At 38.3% G+C, this 24,470-nt stretch overlaps 1 protein-coding gene and 1 non-coding gene across 4 annotated transcripts in view; both read left to right on the forward strand.

Moving 5' to 3' along the window:
* The window catches only part of bnl (branchless), a 484,540-nt gene that overhangs the window by 400,499 nt on the left and 59,571 nt on the right, over positions 1–24,470 (forward strand). The gene's annotated exons all lie outside the window — the stretch shown is intronic.
* Positions 7,621–7,694, forward strand: TRNAT-AGU (transfer RNA threonine (anticodon AGU)). The gene has a single exon. It is a non-coding gene; the product is annotated as a tRNA-Thr (tRNA).

The raw sequence follows: 24,470 nt of genomic DNA on the forward strand, positions 1-24,470 counted from the left end.
AAACTTCCTTACTCAGGTGTGTTGCAAATGAAGTTGAAGTGTTGAAAAACTAGTGAAGCGATAGATTTTTTCAAGTATTATAGAATAAATTTAAATGAAGTTGTTTTTATTGATGATGAACTGCAATTATTTGGACGGCGTGTGTACATCCGCATTAGCCTTTGCTGACCATTTCTTCTTATTAAGCTTATTTTGCTTCACTCACGTTACTTTAGCCTTTATGGTCTTTGAATTTTCGGAATTATGTTGTTTCATGGCCAATTAAGTCAATTGCGTGTAGGTGTGAATTAAGTAAATTAAGTGTTACTTATTCAATGTCATGTATTTATTGTATATTTTATTCTGCGTTTATATACCTAAATTTTCTTTCGAAATGTGCATTGTAGTGCACAGTGAAACTCATTGGAAAAGCAATTGATTGAGCAGATGCTCGAAGTGGGCGTTCAATCACCAGGCTATATCGTTTGGCAGTCAGCGGTCGTTTAAAAATATAAATTTTTGAATCTTTCTACTTATCTCCTCAACTTCGGCATCATCAATCATTTTTTGCTTATAACAAGGCTCTTCAAACTGGAACTGTGACTGTTTTGGTAAGAGTACTGTTACATAGTTCAAGAAATTCTCGATAACTCTGTCCCTCTTGTTATCGTTCGATTCTTTGAGCTGTCGCATAAATAAACTCAAATATTTTGTATACAAATTGCTATTTATACCAGCAATACTATGGTAGTAGATCTTAAAAATTTAATGTGTTTGGGTACCTCACTTATTACGTATTTAATATCAAACTGATTGACTATTCCTTAGCTTGGCCTGCTTTTATATTCTCAGTAGTCTATTTAACCCAGGGTGTAGATTTTTCGGAAACATTCTTCTCTAGTAGTTTCTTATTTATTTCTCGTCTCTGTATCTCATATTGGATTGGGCTATATACAAGTATGTTTGTGGTTTATGTAAGGTTATATGCGCTTTTTATGGCTGTGTAAATATTTATTAAATGTCATGTTTTTGTTGTTGTGGCTATAAAGAAACTGCACGAAGGTTTTGGGGAGTGTTATCGATGTTGATGATTCGGGGGCCCTTGGGACTCTCTCCAAGTGTGGTACATTGGCTGCACGATATGGTGGTTAAACCGATTCTCTTATATTGCGTTCTCGTCTGGAGAGCACTAGACGCTTCTTCGAAAATGATTGGAAGCACTGCAACGATTGGCGATTGTTGTAATAATCGAGGCCATTCCTACAATACCTACACTGGCACTGAACACAATGATGAGTCTGTACCCGGTTTACATCTTGGTCAAAATGGTGGTAGCCCGGGCGGCAATACAGATTCGTGGTGCGCGTTATAATCTTGTTTGCATTCCGACCGAGTTCGACTTCATCCCTGACAAAACATACTACTGAGTGCCGGCTTCCGCTTCTGTTACCACATTCACCACAGATATTGTCTTAGGGAAGGAATTAATATGGGGGGAAGTCTGGTTGATCTTTTTATTTAGGCTGCGCGAGGCCGTCGTGGTGTGGTGGTAGCGTACCCCACCTACCACACCCAAAGTCCTGGTTTCAAGGCATTGGTAAGCAACATCGAAAATTTAGAAAAACGCTTTTTCAATTAGAAAAAGTTTCCAAGCGGGTTCGCCCCTCGGCAGTAATTTGGCAAACATTCTTTGTGAAAATTCTTAAGATGCCGTTCGGAGTCGGCATAAAACCTGTATGTAGCTCCCGCTCTGCCAATAAATCTCTCCGGAGGATGCGGCAGATAGATAGATAGACAATCTGGCGATTAACAAAGCGCTAAGCTCTTTCACCTTGTCTTCGTGGGCTGTGAGAGACTGCTTGACTTCACTTGCGATGGTATGGGAATAAGGATATCCCTGGCAACTGTCAGGCCGATTTCTTGGTCCGGGAAAGCACTGGCGAAGTGAACGTTACTTAGTATTTCGCTGGCTACTTCCACTCTGCTTCTGTACAGGTAGGCTTACAGCAAGCTAGGCAAACGTAGGGCTGACATCAACTGTTGCCATTTGTCGAAGTCTTTCTGTCCCGTTGCTAATATAGCCATGATTATTGAAATGTTAACAGAGCACTAGCTAATGGGAGTCAATTAACTTGGCAGCTGCCACCTAGCCTAATCCCCTAGAATCACTTCTGATCCCCTGAACTTTAACTGAAGAAAAAGTTCTAGAGTAAAACTACGTTGAATAAAAATGATCTCAGTCATATTCCCTTACCTAAATCATTTCATAGGATTCAAGGTGTTAGTAGCCGCAATACAAAGCTTCCCGTGCTCAAGTGTCAATTTCAACTAAATACAAATATTTAAAACGCGAGGTTCCGAAGTGGTTAAATAAAATCATTCCCGCGGACAGTGGAGCTAATACCTAAAGTGTACCGGATTAGTATTCTGTAAAGAACTGCTCACAACAGCAACACCCTCGTCTACCCGTGGTATTTGCTTGTTAAGCCGACTGCAAAGTAAAAATGTCATGTTACTCTGATAAAAAATTGTTTAGTTGATCTGGATAAAGACGCATGTTTAAAAAATATCCGGTTTGTGAGAAAAGCCACTTAATCCCTTGAAACGGCTAATAGATAAGAAAACTTTCGTTTTTCCGCAATTTATTCAAAGCGAAAAAGTTTATTGACTTCAGTGCAGATAAACCGAAATTTGTGAGCCAGTTTACTTATTTACTTTGAATTGGAGGGGTAGGTACATAAAAATGAAAGGATTTCGACTTAGCCAAATCTGCCATCTAATAAAATATATAGCTTCAATCATAAAAGATTTTGTTTTTGCAAAATTTGGCCTAAATATTATAATTTATCGCCATTCCCTATGGAATAAACTTTTGTTACAACAAAACATCACAAATATAAGCAGTTATGCTAATAACCGTGAAACGTCCTAAAGTTGCGTCAGTTTAATATCTTTGTATAATATGAAAGCACGTAAATACCCAGCAAAAAATGTGAACCTTATGTATGGCCAAACGGCTCATGGCATCAGGTCTTAATTTTATAAGTAATATTAATTGTATGGCATATTCCTTATAATACTCAAAACTTTTCTGTACTTACAGTACAGTCGAAAAATATTAGAACAAGATAAAAAAGATGTTGTTGTCAGTTTAGCCTCAGAATTGTATTTTTCCAGATTGAAAATGGTCATGCGAAAGGAAATATTCCACGAAATACGAGCCCAAGTCATTATTTTTGCAAAAAAACAGGGAAAAACTATCGAGAAATAGCCAAACTTTCAAAAACATCTCTGAGTTCAGTTCATACGGCCATTAGAATATATCGGGTAACTGGGCAAAATACTAACAGAACACGATCTGTAGACCAAGTAAGACAAATCAAAGAATTGACAACAAAATATATACAAAAAGTAAGGCCAATCGACAGAAATCTGCATCAGAAATTCGTGCTGAAATCAATGACAACTTGGATTCACCAATATCGCTTACGACAGTCAAAGACCGGCTTAAAGAAAAAGGTATGAATGGACGCATTGCTGTCAGAAAGCCACTTATACGGCCAGTAACTAAACAGAAAAGACTGAAGTTCACTCAAGAACATATTGACTGAACGATTGATCAGTGGAAATCAGTTTTATGGTCAGACGAAATAAAATTCGAACATTAGAAAAGGAGGAAAGAAGGATAGATCCTTTTATTCATTAATCATCCTGTATTTTAGAAATCCGTGTTGAAGTAGTTGCAAGTTTATTTACTGTATTTTATGCCGGCTTCTTTTGGAGTTTCCTTTATATTTAACCCACTACTGGCTTTTGTGACACTTGAATATAGAAACGTCAATGAAGGATTCAAAGCAGATTGCGCCAACTGTGAATCATGGCGGTGGCTCAGTGATTGTTTGGGGCTGTTTCAGCTACACTGGCGTTGGTCAACTAAAAAAATTGGAGGAATTACGAAAAAAGAGCAGTATCACAGTATACTCCAACGCCTTGCAATACCGTCTGGCATTAATTTGATTTGTCGTGGATTCATTTACCAACAAGATAACGATCCGAAATATACATCAAAACTTTGTACTTCTTATTTAGAACGAAAAAAGTCGCAGGTGACCTTGATACAATGGAGTGAACGAAGCGTGTAATAATATTCCACATCAAACACTTCAAAAGCTCATCGAAAGAATGCCGAAATTTTTCGCTGCAGCCATCAAAGCAAAAGGTGGCCGTTTTCAAGAAAATCGCTTAAAATAACATACTCACTGTTTTCTTATAAATTTTGATGGAACTTTTAGTAAAATTCATAAAAAATGTTTTCGGATCATAGAACTACGTTGAATATACAAAACTATTGATTATGTGAATAATATTTTAATAAATGATTCGACAAACTGACAAAAACAAATTTGTTCATCTTGTTCTAATACTTTCCGACTGTACTGTATCATGTCATCAGGTGTAAAGGTTAATCTTAAACATAACGTTATGCAAAGGATTATAGTCCATATTAAATAAGGCATGCATTACATGCCAACCTAATATAAACGCACGCAAGTCATTTTCTGTCAAAAATGTCTCATGCACATACAACTTGTATGAGAGCAACCGAAATTGAATTTGCTGCGTGAAAACCTAACTCGATTTCCAATTTTTGTTCTGCGTAACATTTAGATTTGACGTTTGCATACATGTTTTACATTATCGCAACGCATACTTATTTCGGTTGGGGCAAAAAACGCCGGTTGTTTGCGTGCGCTAAAAAAAACGCAGTGCGGTTTTATTAGGTCGGCATGCTAGAAAGAGTAAAACAACCGTATTATAAAGCTTTTGAGCCAAATAAAATAAAGCTTGCATGAGGCGTTATTACAACATAGTCACAAGTTTATCTATGAGGAGTGGAACCAGTATTCCTTATTGCTTACAATCGCTTATGCCAGTTTTTGCTGGGTATCTTGCCTTAAATCTGACATTCCCCTAAAAGCCAGACACTTTTTTTTGTTTTTCAATTGTTTGTTATACAAAGATGTTCTACATACTCGTACATTGTATACAAACATTAGAAAAGAAGGAAAGAAGGAGAGATCCTTTTATTCATTAATCATCCTGTATTTTAGAAATCCGTGCTGAAGTAAGTACAAGTTTGTTTACTGTATTTTATGCCGGCTTCTTTTGGAGTTTCCTTTATATTTAACCCACTACCGGCTTTTGTGACGCTTGGATATAGAAACTTGAATCTTTATGAGGAACAAAAATATAAAAATGGAGTTTTTACTGTGGTTATGTTAAAATTTGAGTATCAAAGTTCAACAAAATTATGTTTTTGTTTAAAGAGGCATTTTAGGTTTCCTATGGTCCATTTGTATAAAGGAAATGCTTAAAAACTGTTTATCTTCTTTTTTTTATTTTTGTTGCATTGTCAAGGAGACCCGAACAATGTGGAAGGTTTCATAATTCTAGCTCAACGATTAGCTACTTAAAAATCGATCGCAAAATTGCAGAATTTTAAATAAACTTTTTAATACTTTACATATCTCGATCGTTGTCCCATCTGAAAAACTATTTTCAGGTCTCTGGGTTATCGGGAAGTTCCATAAAACTCAAAAGCAAAATTTCCAAGCTCGGATTACTCTTTGAATTTTCACGATCCCTGGACCCCCTAGCGAAAATTTGTTTCCCTCGTCTCGCATTTTCAACATGTTTTTAGTTTCAAGAATCTAGCTCTACGGGAAGTTACTCAAATAGCGGTCGCAAAATTCTACATTTTGTAAATGGACTTTATAGATATCTCGATTCTTCTCTTATCTAGAAAACTCTTTTATCCTAAATATTAGCTGTGTTTATGTGTTGTTTTATATCTATAGACGTTTACGCTTAAACTTTATATGGACTGCTAAGCGTCAAACTTTAAATACACCTCTGAACTTGCTGCGCACAAAATTAGTACTACTAAATTTCAATACGCATTATACTCAGATGTAACTGAAATATGTGTCTATGTTTCACCTCTACACTAATTCTAACGTCTTAAAATGGTGCGTGTCCACAATTCATCGCAACTGATTCAGATATATGTTATACACTATGGCCATCAGAGGGTTGTGTCTCCGCTTTTCGGTACACCCTGTGCTGTAGCTAGTTATTTAGCCACTGCCCCTAGCTGGGTCTCCTAAGCATTATCTAAGCGAGGATAAGCGTTTTTTTACGCGCAAACGTAAACGTTAGGTTAGGTTAAAAGAACCGGGCCAAGAAACCTACTTCCCCGCTCAACACTAAGGCCACCAATGGGCCCATTGTGATGCCCTAGAAACGGTTTAAGCAACCCTTGCTCTATCAGCTGGTTCAAACCAATTTGTGGAATTAATAAATTTAACTAGCGCTCTAATATCGAGCCTGGAGACCTCCAAGAGATCAGTTAAAAATGGTTGACCGAAAGCGGCCAACCTCCTTTTGCTCAGTGCCGGACAGTGGCACAGCAGGTGCTGCACGCATTCCTCCTCCTCAATACATCTGCAGCTGCGGCAATAATCGTGCGATACGACGCCCATCCTAGCGGCGTGAGTACCTATCAAGCAGTGAGAATCCTTATCTGGTTCGACTGCGTAAATGTATACGCGTGTAAAAAAAATACGGCTGTTATAACCTATAAAAAAGAGAGAGAAAGATCTTTGTTCAAAGTTTTAGATCGCTGAGATGCAGAATAAGTTGAAGCGTTTCCCAAGTGGTGCTACACATATGTTAAAATGTTTCGAAAACAGAATATGGACCAATTATAATGCACAATTTTATACTTTTTTAAAAATTCACAAGGTTGAAAAAGTGTATATGGTGTGTTTCTGGCTCCCGCTTATTTCTCTTGCGTAAAGTTGAACTATGTACGGATCATTCAGGTTTGCGTCTCATCAGAGCTTAAGTTGAGAAATAACTTGCTTCTCAAATCATGAGCGTAGTTTCTCAACAGTGCCTCTAATTGAGAATTAAAATGCTCTCAACAAATTCGCATTTCTTGTAATTCATTTATTGAGTTATACCTGTACTTCGTGGCAACCATATTAGGTGTAATTTTTAGAACAAAAGATATTGAAAATGTTTCTTAGAAAAGGTATAGAATTACTCCTTCTGTTTTATGAACGTATCCAAGGCTTGACAAAGATTTGTCCCTAGATTTGTAGGAGCTATTCAAACAAACCACTAGGAACATAATCTAATTAATTTACAATACGTACTCACAGATAATTTGCCTGCACAATCACTACTGAAATCTTACGTAATTTCACTATCGAACTAATATTTCGTAATTTTTTCATACCTACCCACAAACATATTTCCTACCGGCATTTTAATCACCAATAGCAAGGCCACCCCATCAAAGAATTTATAGGAAAGAAAATTGCAACAACAATAGCATTGCGTATTCGCTGTCGGTAGCGGTGCGTTTGTCAGGCTAGTGAACTGCCTTAACGACATCAAAGAATAACAACAAGAAAAACCATTCATGAAAAGATTTGCCTTCGTTTAGTAGAGATACTCGCAACGAACTCGTTTATTTTTTCGCTTGTGCGTTTCAATGCATCTGTTGGTATAGTTTATTCTTTGCTTGCGATAGCGCCCACTCTCTATAGTCATTTGGCAACAATCTGTACATATGGCGCCGTGGCTTAGTTGGTTAAAGCGCCTGTCTAGTAAACAGGAGATCGTGAGTTCGAATCTCGCCGGGGCCTTACATGTTGATTCAGTCTTCATTTTATTTTATTTTTAAATTTAATTTAAAAATTTAAATTTTTTTAGGAATTATCCGCTTCTCGTGAGCAAAGGGTAGCGGAGCTTTTAACATGCAGCTAAGGGCAAATTACAGGGATGTGTTATACCATTAGCTGATTAATTGTTCTTTCGATTTTTCTGGGCAAAATTTAGTACAGCAGGATGTCAGGAAAACAAAATCAGCGCAACTTTTCCATTGGTCTGATATAAAGGCGAATCTATTCTAGGTGTTGGCAAATGGAATTCAACCAATTCGCCGTGCGGAAGAATGTCAAGTCAAAAGAAAATTTTCATTGATTTCGATTAACTGACATGTTGTAGTACAAGGCGCTGTATGGGAAATTATCAAAAATTAGCAATCAGCTGTTGGGATAACACCACCACCTGTAATGAATTCGCCTAATCTGATATTCTGCTGTACGGCGATTTGGCTTGAATTCACTTTGCTATCACCTTGTATAGATTCGGCTTGCTTGGTTTGCGATGTGACGATATGTTACGTTAGAGCACAGCGGCATTGACCATCAAAACATATAGTAGTTCCACCTTTTAGATTTAAGGGAGGAATTTTTGGTTTGGTTGGAACCCAAGGCTTGCTTTCATGAATGTACCATTTTCGATTTTATGAATGCTTTTAAAATCTTCGTTCATACACTTTGGGTTTCTGAGTTTAAAATGGTTTCTGAGTTGTTGCTGCTTGCTTAACTGCCAAACAATTTACAATGTGCACTTTCAACATTATCCAACAAATTTGATGGTTGGAACCTAAAGCTTTTACGCAGATTCCGAATGTCATATGGTAAATGAAATACATTTTTTCCAAAGCCGCTGCCTAGAGACGATCCCAAATGGAGACAGCACTTTTGCAGAATTTCAATGTTTGATTTTACTTGCCCAACAAAATTGGAGGTGCCACGTTTGTGGCGTTAAGAAGCCCCTTTTTAACTTTGTTTGTACTCCGAATATGTTATCCGGTTGTGAATATGTTGCCTAAATTGAGGATCTGGATGGGCAAAAAGGATTTAAGCAATATACGCATCATGATTATCGCTTTCTTCTTTTGTAGCAGTGCTTCTCCCCATTCAATAAGTGTGATCGCTCACAAATTGTCATCGATATCCTTGACGGGAATTCCAGGGTTCAGACCAGAGAGTCATGCGTGTTAAAAGCGCTGGCCCCACCTTGCAATTCAAGTGATGGTTGGTGTAATATGGGCACATATTATATTGTGTATGCCGGAGTTGATTCCGGATAAGAGCTTGACTTATTACAATAGTGAGATCGTGTAGTTGTGCCAGAGTGACGCGCATCTCCCTGGGAGGTATGTTTTCCCCTACCGCAAGTTTTAGGTATTCGTGCTTGTGGATAAAACTTCTCTTATCCGTCGGAAGCGGGGACTCATCAATCAGTTGTCTGTTAGGATGACAGGTTTCTGAGTAACTATTTAACATAAACTGGGGAACATTGCCGCATCACTATGTATGTTTTTTTTTGGCGACATCAGAAAACATTTCATGGCATCGTCTTCACGATTAATTGCGCTTTGTGGGCTGAACGGGTTTGGCCGACTCATTCGAATGTAAGCCATTCATTCCTTTTTCGGCCTAACTGAATCGAATTCGGAACTACAAAGGAGATATAGTATCCCTCTACCACTTTCTCCCAAATCAGTGACGACCTCCCCTATCCTCAGTTACCAAATTTTGGGACAAAAAGGATAACGATATGGATAGCGATAAAGAAATATAAATATATAGAAATCAAAATAGAAATGGAGATTGAGACTGAGATACAGATAGAGATAAAGATAAAAATATAGATAGAAACAGAGTTAGATGTATGTATGTATGTGTAGATTGAAATAATGATAAGGACATATATACATGATATACATTTATATATAAAGAGGGATAATGATAGAGGGATTTAAAATTAATCTGAGTTTATAATACAAATCCTAGAAGTGTATGTTGTTGAAGCAAAAAAATTAATATATAAAGTAATAGGATCTGAAACTTAGATCAAATTATATTAAAACCATTGCAATGTTACATATTGATTGGTAAGTCAATCGATTGATTCGAAATTTTTATAATATAAATTGAATGCCTTGCATTAGCTGTCTTTATTTTTACATCTTTATACATATGCGCTTAAAGTTTATATGGACTGTCAAGTGCATAACTTTATCTACTTGTGAGTAATTTAGTTCACCGTGTTTTCGCTCATACCATTCCGCTTTATTCCGAACTAGCATGAAGGTCCCGCGCCCTTTTCTCGATTCTTCCCACCTAACTAATGTAGATCTATTGGGATTCTCCTGAACAAAACATTTATTGCGTCGTCGGACACCGTCCGATAAGCACATTATATTCGTATAGCAGTAATAAGGTAGGATGACAATATATCGTTTTGGTGGACCATTTTAGATCCGTGCCATACCGATGCTGGTTACGTTGGATAATAGCTGACGGGTAGCCCGCCTGGGCCGCCTATATTGGGCATTATTCGCATTGGAGCTGCACTAACTCTAGAACTTTCTCCCCAACGCCCTGAAGTGTCCACGATTCATCGCAACCGATTCAGCTATAGGTTATACACTATGACTAACAGATGTGCATGTTTCCGCTATTAAGCACGACCCGTTTTGTAGCGAGTTATTTAACCATTGCCGAGAGTCTTCAATAATTGTCGCTAGTTGGGTAGTTAGATATACATATAGACATATAAAAAAGTGTTGTTTACTAAAATTTGTGACATCATTATTATTTGAAGTTAGCCGAACAGACTCTCACTACCAGTAAATTCAAATTACAATATGCACAGAAATAGATGGATATAGTCATACGAAATCATTAGTTCTACTAAGCAGTTTTTATAAAAAAACAAGTAAAGGTGTCTAAGTTCGGATGTAACCGAACATTATATACTAAGTGTGAGCTTCATTTCATTTCAGTTAAATTACTTTTCTACATAACACGTGGCATCGCCCGTTTAAAAGAAAAATGTCTCCCATTGCCTCTTACAATAAAACTTGATAAGTGAAATATCATTGTTTCAAAACAATTTTTTGCTAAGTTATAGCTTATTTTTCTAGTCTACCACCCTTTTAAACTTGTTTTATATCTAAGTTCCCGTGGTCTTTAACCGATCCCGTCCATTTTTACTAGAAATATTTTCTGCTATAAGGAAAATATGTGTACACAATTTCCTTAAATAAATAAATGGAAGACGCCATTACCTGCGAAGAGATTTTAGTACGAGCTTCTCTTCCAATTTGCGTCGTGCTCCCCTTTAATTGGCGGGACCTACTTGTTTTATGCCGACTCCGATCTGCATCTGTAAGGCATATGAATTTTCACTGAGAGCATTTCATGGCAGAAATACACTCGGAGTGCTTTCCGAGGGGTGACCCCGCTTAGAAAAATTTTCTTGTAATTGAAAAATCTTATTTCTAAAATTTTTTGATGTTGCTTTACCCGGGGCGTGAGCCCGGTATCTTCGGTTGGTAGGCGGAGCACGCTACCATCACACCACGGTGGCCGCCCAATTTCATTAGAATCCGTTAATTTTTCTTCGAGTTATGGCTCCCGAAACATAGAAAATGCTTAGTCATAAAAGGAGCGGTGCCACGCCCATTTCTTAAAATTTGAAATTTTTCCTATTTACTGTTATAAATCCACTTGGGAAATGAAATACCATTGATATTAAGCTTTTTTTTGCAAAGATATAGCTTATTTTATTCATCCACGACCCTTTTAAAAATCTTTTATATAAAAGTGGGCGTGGTCCTTAACCGATTTCGTTAATTTTTTTCAAAGCATTCCCTATAGTAAAGGCAACCTCTCTGCCGAATTTTGTTGCGATAGTTTTAACGATTTTTGATTTATGATTAATAATATTTGAAAATTGATTTAATCACAAGTGGGCGGTGCCACGCCCATTTAAGAAATTGTTTTCAAATTTTTATCAAGAGTCTCAATATCAGTCCACACGTCAAATTTCAACATTCTAGGTGTATTATTTAGTAAATAATCAGGTTTTTTGTGTTTTCCAAAATGTTATATATGTAAAAAGTGAGCGTGGTTATCATCCGATTTCGCTCATTTTCAATACCAATCTATTCTGGGTCCAAATAAGCTCATGTACCAAATTTGGTGAAGATATCTTAATATTTACTCAAGCTATCGTGTTAACGGACAGACGGACAGACGGACGGACGGACGGACGGACATGGCTCAATCAAATTTTTTTTCGATACTGATGATTCTGATATATGGAAGTCTATATACATATATAGCGATTCCTTTATACCTATACAACAAACCGTTATCCATTCAAAGTTAATATACTCTGTGTGCAAAGCACTCTGAGTATAAAAAAGGTTGTAAATTGCCGACTTAATTAAAATATGAATTTAGACAGCTGTAGAATATCAAATGCACACAATAAAAATCTGGGCATTAAATATTTTTTTGCGTTTACATGTTTAGCATATCAACGCCTACACGAAATAATGTTTCGCTCATTTGATTTCCACAAAATTGTAGCTCGTAGCAAAATGAAAATCATGATTTATCGTGGCGCACTACATTGTATTTAGTTTGTTTCCAGTTTGGCTACCTTGTGGCGACGGTAACCGTGGCAGTGAAAAACATGAAAAAATAAGAATTTATTCCTTATCAAGTCGCAAAGTGGCGCTATGAAAATGCTTAAGCTTGATATTGTTGTCAGATTTCAAATTAACTAAATGATAAATGCATTTAGCGCGAAAAAAAACTTCGTACTTATAGAAATTGTGCAAAGAAACTGAATTTTATATACATTTGTACTAGATGTCCGCGGTTATGTGAGGTTTCTTCATACACCCAAATCCACACGGTAAATACCGCGCCAGCTGTGCATGAATGCAATATTTGAAATTACATCATGTGAAAAAATTAATTACTCTTGTTGCTCTAATAACGAAATATTACACTGAAGATGGCCCAACGCCAAAACCGGTTTGCTTTCAAACCGTCGGTCTGGGGTAGCACTCAGTCAATCCAGAGTAGAAAAGGCACGTATTTTCCCTTCTAAATGAATAACCTTACTTTGTTAGTGTTATATGGCTCAGATGTACTTACACACACATGCACACCGTGGCGGTGAATAATATCTAGTTGTAATATTGAAGGGCAATGTGACCAACCGCGAATTAATGGAAGGGGTGACAGGCTTAGGATAGATTTACAGCGTCTGGCTGTTGGTGGGCAGGTAGCGGAGTGGGTATCGGTTGCCGGACACCTTACTGTATCTGGTGTAGCCGGTATCTTTCGATAGATTGTGTTGTGGTTGTGTTAACGATAAAGACACTCCCCGAAGGTTCTGGGGAGCGTTATCGATTTGGTGGTCCTTTGGCGGACATAGATCTTGTAAGAAAGCACCATTATGGTACTAGCCCGACCATCTCGGGAACGATTAATATGATCACATTAAACTTTCTAGGCCATCCCGCGCTCCGAACCCCCTAGCTCCGTGAGCAACATTGTGTCGCCAGAGTCTCGCCTGCTAAATATGTGTTTGATACACTCATATTTGTAACAGGATACCCCTCGGGTTGGTGAGGTTGAGAATTGGGTTGAGGAAGCTTTGAAGATATAAAGCTTTGTATTGCGCTTATCAACCTCTGTGGTTGGTGTAATCGATACCCGGCGATTCGCAGATGATGAATCGGTGACAAGGATTGGCGGGCCGGTGATGACGAATTGGTGAATCGATTCCCAAGCTTGTTGAATCGATAGGCGACGAATCGTAGATTCCGGATGGCTAGATTTGTAGACGCCAGTGGATCGTTGTTGACGAATCGATCGATCGACTCCCAAGCAAACGGCGACGGATTGGTGAATCGATTTCTAAGCAACTGACGGTTTGTGAAGACGATAATGCCCAGGTAAAAAATATGGTGGCGCGGCTACGCAGGTCACCTCGCACATGTTTCTGGGAGACGGAAGGGGCGGGAACTGAGTTCCTTAACTCCCAATTTCCGGACACGCAAAAAGGTAGTGCGCGATTGATATCACCTACCGATCAAAAGTGACGGGCCTGTGCAAGATATGAGAATTACGTTCAAGCAAAGTGTTTTCGGTAAATACTTCCCTTATCGTAGCTCGCACCTTCAAAGATCTATCAAAGGGAAACTGTTTCTACTTAAGTATAAGTCGTTACAAACATTTTGAGAAGTTTGCTCATTCGCACTTAGGCGACTTTCGCGTGAATGGAATGATCCCATGAGATTACTTGCATTTTGTCTGTGCATTCTTATTCGCTTGCTGATCGCTTTTAAAGTTAGGCCGTATGTAGTAGGCGCAATAATAATGTGGGGTATTGATGCTGCTAATTGCTTGTGATGCTATTCAAAGCGGCATTACAAATAATTGCGGGTGATCATTTCAATATTCATTAAAAAAATACACCCCGAGCTTATACTTCACAAAACCTTCAGGGAATGTCTTAATCACTACTACAACAATAATAATATCAGAGTCTCCGGCGCAACTTCATTACTCTTCCCAAACACTTAAAATTCTAATGTTGAAATTTTTTGGGAAAGGCACGGATAACGTCTCCTCAGATGTGGAGGTTGACCCAATTTGCCACTGCATGAAATATTGTAATGAAACGATTCATCAAGCTTCGTGTTTTTGATTAAAACAAAAGCAAAATGAAATTTATCAAGTCGTGAATAACGCCGCGCATTCTATGTGATTCCAATAATCCAGCAGGATAATAACTTGTGGCAGCCGTGGAGCATCTGTGGAGGGAACTATTGCAAGACCTCATAGTTTCGTTACACGACTTTTGCACCTTATTTATGGCAGTAATCCTCTAAGATGTATGCTAGCAGGGGAGCATATTTTTGATTCATTACGTGCAGCTCCTACAAACATTGTAAAGTCGCCGGACGAACGACTGTTATGATGAAGGATGCATGGGAAATAAGGATATGTAACTCTGTGCAGTGTTGAGATATTCAGTTGACACATGGGGTGGAGTTGACAGACAATTTCGTGAGTCCATGGCACAATATATCGCCATTAACACCAAACTTGTACCAACTCACGACTTCTAAAAGCTTTAGGAAGCTAGCGACATCTATGCACAACTTAATCATCAGCATTACCGTTTTCAATTCAGTGTCACCAGTGAAGCCTATAACACCAAACTCGAATCTCACACATAAATATTTGAATTAATAATAAAAAACAACGCCACCAACTCACTCTTGTGCAGCGTTGGTGTCATGCGTTGACTCTGTGAGTCCACACCGGCCTCGGTGTTGGTGTGATGGTATCAACCTCACAAAAAATGCTCCACCACACCCAGGCTTGGTCGGAAACAAAGGACGCTGCCTTAGGGCTATCGTGATATTGAGTGACAAGTAATACTCCTAATTAGAAGGAATAAACGTTAGACCGAATGTCATATGTGCGAGAAGCTTGATTTTCTGGCTGAGGAATATTGCTCGAAAGTTCCTCAAGAAAGTTAAATGCATGAAGGAACGTTTCAAAATCGGCGCTTATTTCTGTAGGAATGATAAAGACGATCTTGTAACCAATGTAAAGGCATGCTCAAACTATGAAAGAAACACTTATTCTCATTGTTATATTTCAAGTGATAAGCCGAATTCACTCACGAACCATGATTTTTGTCGTTGGGTAGCAAGCGACGCCAGCTATCTCGGTTTTGTGATAATTGAGATCACCAAGAGAGATCAAGCTTTCCTCAAATGGACTACCCCAACTTAGCGAGGGCCTACCCTTCCTCCGCTTCCAAAAACGTCATTTGCATAACATGACCGACCTAGCCAGCGAGCTCTTTGGGCTTGCTTTCGCTGCACTATCTTCATTTCTGCGTAAAGCTTATCATCATATTACCTCTTTCGGTACATGCCAACTACAGCACGGGCAGGACCATAAATCTTCTGAACACTCTAAGGCACCGCCCATGATTCCGAACCATACATCAGGACAGGTTTGACGAGGGACCTGTAGAGCGTGGTTTATGTTCCAAAGTTGCACTTGTTGGCAAAAGTTATTCTCGGTTTGACCAGATAGACAGAGTCTTTCAGGTTAAAGAAGTCGCATGATAGGGAGTGACTTTGTCTGAAATTTCATTAGGTTTCAAATAGCTTGGAGAGGCTGGTGTTATTAGCTTTGCAGGGAACTTAAATTCAGATGTAGCTATCTCACAATTATGCTCACTAATAAGACCGAATGAGACACAGATGCTGTCACGGTGAGTCAGTCAGGGAGATTGCGTTGGTTTTTAATCGAAAAAAAACTGACCGAATGGTAAGGCAGATATGGGCAGACCTTTTCCGTAATTAATACGGCAGTTTAAGATATTAGACCGATTGCTTCGAGTAGGACTTTTTTTGAAACCTTGAAAGTGAATATTAGCCATCATCCATTGAGTTTCCGTATCACGCTCAATTCTCACGGGAATGCTCTGGATCATTGGGAGACTTGAGAATCAGAGGTCGTGATATTTTTGTACACAAGAGTTGTGATAGGCAGATGTCGCTGTTGTAAAAAAATAGGTTTATTAAAGGCAGCATTGCCAACCTAATTACAGTTGGGCCTCGATTATCCGTGATCCGGTAAACCGGTAACCCCGATTAACCGTGATGGCCAAAGATCAGTCTATTGTTTTTTCTTTGCAGTGTTTTCAAATTGTTTACTTTGATTAACCGTGATTACCTCTATTATCCGTGATGGCAGCGAAAATTGTGTATGTGTTAATAGCACGTCACTGTAGGTTAATATGTACATATGTATGTATAATAAACATGTAAACGGGGAATTCCCTTGTTTGGCGATGAGCCAGAAGCATTTACAAGTTATTATTGTAGTTTAATTTTAAAATTTGAGAAGTGCGGGTGGTTAGATCTAAAGATATTTAGTATGGGACCATTACCAGTGGTAAAAAGAAAAAGAAACGTTTTAAATATTGAAGATAAAGTAAAAATAATTAACGAGCATTTGAAAAATAATGTCAGTGTTAAAATGATAGCTCGAAAAAACAAAGTTGGGATGCAGACTGTTTATGACATTTTAAAAAGCAAAGACAAGCTTTTAAAGTTTTGTGCAGAGAGTGATTCGGTGGTTGGATTTCGTAACCGAAAAAATTTAAAGACAGCTGAAGAACCAAAAGTAGATTTGGCATTTTAAGGCCAATTCAAAAGCATGGGTAACGCAAATAATATTTTTAGAATGGTTTACCAAAAACTTTGTGCCAGAGGTAAAAGAGCATCTTAAGAAAATCGTACGGATGATAGCAAAATCCTTCTGTTATTGGACAACTGCCCGGCACATCCAGACGTTCACGATTTTAGGGCTAAAAACGTTATTGTAAAATATTTGCCACCGAATTGTACGTCCTTGATCCAACCGATGGATCAGGGTGTAATATGGAGTTTTAAATGCCATTATCGTAAAACTATAGTGCAAAAACCTAGTCTCGTCAAATAATAGAGAAGATTTTAAGAAAAAATTTAATATAAAGAAAGCCCTGTGGTCCATTGATAATGCTTGGGACGCTGTTACTTCTGAAGTTTTGAAGAACGCTTGGAATAATTTGTTATTCCCAGATAATGAAGGTGCGTAGGCATATTTTTATAATTTTATAAAATATTTTTATGCAGAATTCATTAATTTTTGTTATAGGTATGGACATATCGAATACGCACGTGAATATCGTACAAATGATCAATATTACGGATGACTTTACCACAGAGGATATAGACACATGGCTGAAATGTGATGAAAATGCCTCCCAATTTGCTGTTTTGCCAGATGAAGAAATTATAAGCATGGCAAACGGTAACTCAGATGAACCTGGGCGAGACAATGAATTGGAAGACACTGATGAAGACGATTCATAAACCACTTTAAAAGAAGCGATAGAGGCATCAAGCACATTGCTGAATTTCCTGGATAGCCCTGGTTCTCCAAGAATTACAGAGCAGGATAAAATTCAAGTTTATCGCATACAAGAAAAACTTATAAAAGAAAATTATAAATTGAAAAATATTAGACAAACATCATTACACGACTTTTTTTAAGAAACTGTATTTTTTTTTTCTTGGTCATTTTTTTGCCTCATGTTTTCAGTAGAAAATTTCATGTATACATACATACATTGTGAAAGCTGTTAATGAGTATTTTGAAAAGGAGTGATCCTTAGTTCCATAGGTGGACGCCGTTTCGAGATATCGCCATAAAGGTGGACCAGGGGTGTCTCTAGAATGTGTTTGTACGATATGGGAATCAAATGAAAGGTGTTACTGAGTATTTTAAGAGGGAGTGGGCATTAGGTCTATAGGTGGACGCCTTTTCGAGATATCGCCATTAGGGTGGGCTAGGGGTGACTCTAGAATGTTTGTACGATATGGGTATCAAACGAAAAGTGTTACTGAGCATTTTAAGAGGGAGTGGGCATTAGGTATATAGGTGGACGCCTTTTCGAAATGTCGCCATTAGGGTGGGCCAGGGGTGACTCTAGAATGTGTTTGTATGATATGGGTATCAAACGAAAGATGGTAATGAGTATTTTAAAAGGGAGTAATCCTTAGTTCTATAGGTGGACGCCTTTTCGAGATATCGCCATAAAGGTGGACCAAGGGTGACTCTAGAATGTTTGTACGATATGGGTATCAAACGAAAGGTGTTACTGAGAATTTTAAGAGGGAGTGGGCATGAGGTCTATAGGTGGACGCCTTTTCGAGATATCGTCATTAGGGTGGGCCAGGGGTGACTCTAGAATGTGTTTGTACGATATGGGTATCAAACGAAAGGTGTTACAGAGCATTTTAAGAGGGAGTGGGCATTAGGTCTATAGGTGGACGCCTTTTCGAGATATCGCCATTAGGGTGGGCCAGGGGTGACTCTAGAATGTTTGTACGATATGGGTATCAAACGAAAGGTGTTACTGAGCATTTTAAGACGGAGTGGGCATTAGGTCTATAGGTGGACGCCTTTTCGAGATATCGCCATTAGGGTGGGCCAGGGGTGACTCTAGAATGTGTTTGTACGATATGGGTATCAAATAAAAGGTGGTAATGAGTATTTTAAAAGGGAGTAATCCTTAGTTCTATAGGTGGACGCCTTTTCGAGATATCGCCATAAAGGTGGACCAAGGGTGACTCTAGAATGTTTGTACGATATGGGTATCAAACGAAAGGTGTTGCTGAGCATTTTAAGAGGGAGTGGGCATTAGGTCTATAGGTGGACGCCTTTTCGAGATATCGCCATTAGGGTGGGCCAGGGTGACTCTAGAATGTGTTTGTACGATATGGGTATCAAATGAAAGGTGGTAATGAGTATTTTAAAAGGGAGTAATCCTTAGTTCTATAGGTGGACGCCTTTTCGAGATATCGCCATAAAGGTGGACCAAGGGTGACTCTAGAATGTTTGTACGATATGGGTATCAAGCGAAAGGTGTTACTGAGCATTTTAAGAGGGAGTGGGCATTAGGTCTATAGGTGGACGCCTTTTCGAGATATCGCCATTAGGGTGGACCAGGGGTGACTCTAGAATGTTTGTACGATATGGGTATCAAACGAAAGGTGTTACTGAGCATTTTAAGAGGGAGTGGGCATTAGGTCTATAGGTGGACGCTTTTTCGAGATATCGCCATTAGGGTGGGCCAGGGGTGACTCTAGAATGTTTGTACGATATGGGTATCAAACGAAAGGTGTTACGGAGCATTTTAAGAGGGAGTGGACATTAGGTCTATAGGTGGACGCCTTTTCGAGATATCGCCATTAGGGTGAGCCAGGGGTGACTCTAGAATGTTTGTACGATATGGGTATCAAACGAAAGGTGTTACTGAGCATTTTAAGAGGGAGTGGGCATTAGGTCTATAGGTGGACGCCTTTTCGAGATATCGCCATTAGGGTGGGACAGGGTGACTCTAGAATGTATTTGTACGATATGGGTATCAAATGAAAGGTGGTAATGAGTATTTTAAAAGGGAGTAATCCTTAGTTCTATAGGTGGACGCCTTTTCGAGATATCGCCATAAAGGTGGACCAAGGGTGACTCTAGAATGTTTGTACGATATGGGTATCAAACGAAAGGTGTTACTGAGCATTTTAAGAGGGAGTGGGCATTAGGTCTATAGGTGGACGCCTTTTCGATATATCGCCATTAGGGTGGGCCAGGGGTGACTCTAGAATGTTTGTACGATATGGGTATCAAACGAAAGGTGTTACTGAGCATTTTAAGAGGGAGTGGGCATTAGGTCTATAGGTGGACGCCTGTTCGAGATATCGCCATTAGGGTGGACCAGGGGTGACTCTAGAATGTGTTTGTACGATATGGATATCAAATTAAAGGTATTAATGAAGGTTTTAAAAGCGAGTGGCCCTTAGATGTATATGTGAAGGCGTTCTCGCGATATCGACCAAAATGTGGACCAGGTGATGCATAAAATCATCTGTCGGGTACTGCTAATTTATTTATATATGCAATACCACTAACAGTATTCCTGCCAAGATTCCAAGGCTGTTGATTTCGCCTTGTAGAACTTTTTCATTTTCTTCTACTTAATATGGTAGGTGTCACACCCATTTTACAAAGTTTTTTCCAAAGTTATATTTTGCGTCAATAAACCAATCCAGTTACCATGTTCCATCCCTTTTTTCGTATTTGGTATAGAATTATGGCATTTTTTTCATTTTTCGTAATTTTCGATATCGATAAAGTGGGCGTGGTTATGGTCGGATTTCGGGCATTTTTTATACCAAGATAAAGTGAGCTCAGATAAGTACGTGGGCTAAATTTAGTAAAGATATATCGGTTTTTGCTCAAGTTATTGTGTTAACGGCCGAGCGGAAGGATAGACGGTGGACTGTGTATAAAAACTGGGCGTGGCTTCCACCGATTTCGCCCATTTTCACAGGGAACAGTTACCGTCATAGAATCTATGCCCCTACCAAGAGAATTTGAGAAGGATTGGTAAATTTTTGTTCGACTTATGGCATTAAAAGTATTCTAGACAAACTAAATGAAAATGGGCGGAGCCATGCCCATTTTGAAATTTTATTTTATTTTTCTATTTTGTTGCATCATATCATTACTGGAGTTGAATTTTGACTTAATTTTCTTATATACAGTAAAGATATTAAATTTTTTGTTAAAATTTGAATTAAAAAAATTTTTTTTTAAAAAGTGGGCGTGTTCTTCATCCAATTTTGCTAATTTTTATTTAGCGCATATATAGTAATAGAAGTAACGTTCCTGACAAATGTCATCATGATATCTTCAACGACTGCCAAATTACAGCTTGCAAAACTTTTAAATTACCTTCTTGTAAAAGTGGGCGGTGCCACGCCCATTGTCCAAAATCTTACTAATTTTCTATTCTGCGTCATAACGTCAACCCAGCCACCAAGTTTCATCGCTTTAACCGCCTTTGGCAATGAATTATCGCATTTTTTCCGTTTTTCGAAATTTTCGATATCGAAAAAGTAGGCGTGGTTATAGTCCGATATCGTTCATTTTAAATAGCGATCTGAGATGAGTGCCCAGGAATCTACATACCAAATTTCATCAAGATACCTCAAAATTTACTCAAGTTATCGTGTTAACGGACAGACGGACGGACGGACGGACGGACGGACATGGCTCAATCAAATTTTTTTTCGATACTGATGATTTTGATATATGGAAGTCTATATCTATCTCGATTCCTCTATACCTGTACAACCAACCGTTGTCCAATCGAAACTAATATACTCTGTGAGCTCTGCTCAACTGAGTATAAAAATTACTTGAAAATGTTTACTTTTTCGCGTCTAAACCAAGCAAAAATGCCGCTGTGCAACGGGATGATGGGTATTAGTCACTTCTTATGCTCGCATGTTAGACGAGAATATTATAAGCTTTAAGGTTTATGGCGATTTCGTTGAAGCTCTCGCAGAGATTTCCTGTGATCTTTAGTCGCTGTGACAACTCACTTACTTACAAATCACAGGTGTAGGAATATTTGCCAACTGGATACTTCTTATCAATGGGTACAAAAAAATTGAATGAAGACATCAAACTATTTGACAAAGTGGGTCATAAAGACACCCAGCATTATAATCTATACACGTTAAGTATCAAAGTTGGCAACGCCTCACAATAAATTACCAATGCCCAAAATAAATCGTGTGCCAATCAAAAGCCTTATTGGGAAGTTAAACAATACTCTATTAAATATGAACTAAAAGAGAAAGATTAAGAAGCGAAAGAGAAATAATGGTGCTTGAAGCAAAACAACGTGACGAAAAGTCTAAAGATGACTTTCGTTGTCTTTTGTTGTTGTTTTTTTGTTTTTTGAATTTCGAAGACACAGTCATAATTTACTTGAAAAAAAAAACTATTGAAACGAAGTGATTAAAATGTTAATTAAGTATTTTGATGCCGAAAGTTATAAAAAAAAAAGAGGCGGCGAAGAAAGAATGACAAGCGAAAAAAAGGAATGTAAGACAAGTTGTATTAAACCAAACATAATCGCAGCTTGAAAACAGCCTAACGGTTTCCGTAAATGAAGTCATCAGCAATGCTACACCGTTTAGCAGCCATTTCAGCAAGAAAACTCCAAAGCCCCATCAGCCTGTTAACGAATTTGGGCGCTACTAAGGAGACAGCAAATGAGTGGCACATTTTCCTACATACAATGATTTATTTATGACATTGCAAAATATTATTTTCCTATTAATTATGTTTGCTGATTTTTCATTATTTTTTAAAACTCCAACATATTGCGTTTAAAACGGTCAATCAAACTAATTCCAAACTTTTCACGAAATTTCGCTTTTCAACAACTTTGACTATTTCAAAAAAAAAAAAAAAAAAAACACGCCTTCTCGATATGACAGGCCAAAAATGCAACAATAAATAATAAAAATGTAGATATGTATGTAAAAAATGCAAACAAATGAAAATTTTAACAACAAATGACAAGAAAAATCACCACGAAAAATGTGCCCACCTGTCCACATGCCACATTTAACTCGTATATTTTGGTAAAACGTGGCGGGACGTACCAAGAGCAAGTTGCCAACTTCAAATGTTATAATTTTTATTGCATTTTCCTGTGTTTATGTAGAGGTTTTTTTCAGTTTTCCTTGTTTTTTTTTTACTAAGTTGCAAAGCAAACTTTTCACGTGATTAGCTGACATGGCACAACCGGCCCCCAAATCTTACACCAACATATTCAAACGATAAAAGATAAATAAATTTCTGTTGTGAAACGTCAAACTACTCTGTAAAGATACTAGTTCATAACAAGATTTTTTTACAGTGATGTTGGTTGCTATGCTCACTTCCGTAACACCATTCCACTGAGACCATCAATGCTTCATAATTGATTCCTCCTCCCTCTGGAGTGATCTTTAAAGAGTCCCATCAATATCTCGAACAATGCAGGAACTTTGCCGTCCGAATTCCAATTGTTTGCTGTTGACGTCCTCTCAAAGCTAAAATACCTAGAAAGGAACAAAACCATCAAACGTTGGGCATTTTACCTTCAGTGTAGACGTTGAAGTGATTGGACTGTATCTTGGCTGCCATTTAGTCTTGTCGCTCACTAAAAGCCTCCAGCTGCGTTAACACCTTTGCTTCCTGTGCCTCCACCTTCGATGAAATTTTTTATTCTTGCTCTTCTAGTTGCGCAGTGATCTGCGACGATAACTGTGCTGAAATTTGTGCCGACATTTCGGATATACGTACCTCTTGTGCTTCAATCTTGGATGTTATACGTGCCTCTTGCGCTTCCAGTTGAGAAGCCATTGGCGAAGTTAAGTAAATCCCTCTTTCGAAGATTAAAAGGCAGACTCTAGAAGTTGCTCATCATACCTATTTTGATGTTTATGTCGAGAGAAGATAAGATAGCCCTTGGAGTGCTCGATAGAAAATTTCTAAGGAAGATTTTTGATACTGGCCGTGATTCCGACGATATACGGAAGCAGAGGAAGGGAAAGACTTCCACTGAGTTGGCAGAGTCAGGTAAAGGAATAATTGCTCTCTCTTTGTACTCCCAATTGGCATCAGCTATCGCGAAACAGACCAAATCGCTTAAGCGTTGATTAATAATGTTAATGTTAGTAGACTCTGATGGAAACCGCACAAGTGCCTCTCGTAATATGTACAGATGGCACACTTGTGATTTATACCAACCGTCATGTACTTTGTAATTAGTACATTTCACTGCTGGGACGAAATCGTACATGCATATACCCATAAGATTTTAGCTATTAATTTTTGCTGGACACAGCTTGTTGCATGCCACACTTCGACTTCCGTTGTCATTGTGTTGCGCTAGCTTGTTGTGGTAATATAAGGAGGTACGCCATGTGCGCCATTACGGTAAATTGGCCAATATTAGAGAAGGAATATAGAAACAGCCGATTCATACGAGGGTTTATGGAAAAGAAATAAGCCTTGGGTAGGTTAGGTTCAACTTACCGCTCCGTGAAGACCTCACACAGACTGAATGAGTCCATAGTATCAACAGAAGTTTGCTCAACGATCAAACTGAAAAACGCTATCTAAAACCAGGACCTATGTTTTACAATAGCTTCGTACTTTTGGTAAATACTAGAAGGTTTCTTCAGCCCATCTTTTACTTGCTACTTCTAGGTCTGAAAGCTGTGATCGGATGGGTAAACTACCTTTATTGTTGACATACACACTCTAACGATTTTT

This window comes from Eurosta solidaginis, chromosome 1, assembly GCF_040869045.1.
Source record: "Eurosta solidaginis isolate ZX-2024a chromosome 1, ASM4086904v1, whole genome shotgun sequence".
Taxonomy (NCBI): Eukaryota; Metazoa; Arthropoda; class Insecta; order Diptera; family Tephritidae; genus Eurosta; species Eurosta solidaginis.